The sequence below is a fragment of the Solanum tuberosum genome, unplaced genomic scaffold, assembly GCF_000226075.1.
Source record: "Solanum tuberosum cultivar DM 1-3 516 R44 unplaced genomic scaffold, SolTub_3.0 scf00447, whole genome shotgun sequence".
In the NCBI taxonomy this organism is placed as follows: Eukaryota; Viridiplantae; Streptophyta; class Magnoliopsida; order Solanales; family Solanaceae; genus Solanum; species Solanum tuberosum.
Genome location: NW_006239372.1, coordinates 417,993 through 419,284, shown reverse-complemented (window position 1 = coordinate 419,284; position 1,292 = coordinate 417,993).

The window sequence follows — 1,292 nt, the reverse complement described above, 5'->3', positions numbered from 1 at the left end:
CGACAACAACTAAAGCAAAAGCAAATTCAACCTTAGCCGATTAGAAGGCTAGCGTAATAGCTAAAGGAAAAGGCTATGGTGATAGACCCCAAAGAAGATACCCTTGCTCACACCTTAGCCGGATTCAAAACCAAAAGCCATTGCGCCTTTAGCCGACTGGGAGGACTCCCTAGAAATTCCTTGTTTAGAGAAAGCTGTACAATCAATGAAAAGAGCGGACAATACGATTACTGAGGGTGAGCAGTCTCACATTCTCGAGGAAAAGCAGATGGTGAAAGGCCTGGCAAGCACATAAGCTCGATCGGGCCTTACTCACTCAACAAGGGCAGAAACTTCACTCGCCGAGGAAAGAAAATAAGGAATTTTTAGGGAGAAGGATTTGGCCCTGACTGATAAACTAACAAAAGGAAAACGAAATGCAACTCATCCGAATAAGACCAATTGGCATAGGCCATAGACAGAGAGGATGAAAGAAAGACATAGGAATTTCCCCCTGAAGCTAAAGGGGCCTCTCTCCATCCATAAAGGAAGAAGAAGGCAAGACTAAGTCATTTAGTTGTTTTCTATTTCCATTCTGCCTTCACCATGCCTACCCTGTAAAAAGGATTCTCCAACTGATGATTTTTCTGTTTCGGATGTGAAGGCTTAGGCTTCCATTTTTGTTCTAGGGTTTCTTTATTCGCCGGGGCGCTCAGTTCCTTCCTGTTCCCAGAGCTGAGGCATTGCTTGTTATAGACGATGTATGGTTCAAAAGCTAATAAACATTTATATAAGGCATATAATTCTTTTCTATTTATTTCCCATTTTATTTCGGGATTTGTAAATGTTCCTGAGTAATATCTACAATGATGCTCTATTTTTTCTTTATCATATTTGTATTTTAATACTCCTCCATAACTTATTTCACTTGCATCTGATTCTACTATATATGTAAATTTTTTATTTTCATCCGGAAAATATAATTTAGGTAATTTCTTACATAATGACTTTATTTTTTGTATCTGTTCTTGATCCTTTTTATCAAAATAATATTCTACGTCTTTCTTTAATTTTTTATGCAAAGGTTTTAGATTTTCTGCTAGATTAGGTATATATTCTCTTACCTGGTTTACTAATCCTAAAAATGACTGTAATTTCTTTTTCGTATCTATTTGTTCTTCTGCATTTATTATTTTTTGTACTATATGATTTTGCATTTTTATACCATTCTTATCTATTTGTATTCCTAAAAATTCTATCTGATTTTTCATTATTTCTGCCTTTTTCTTACTTGAACTTATTCCTGAGTATGT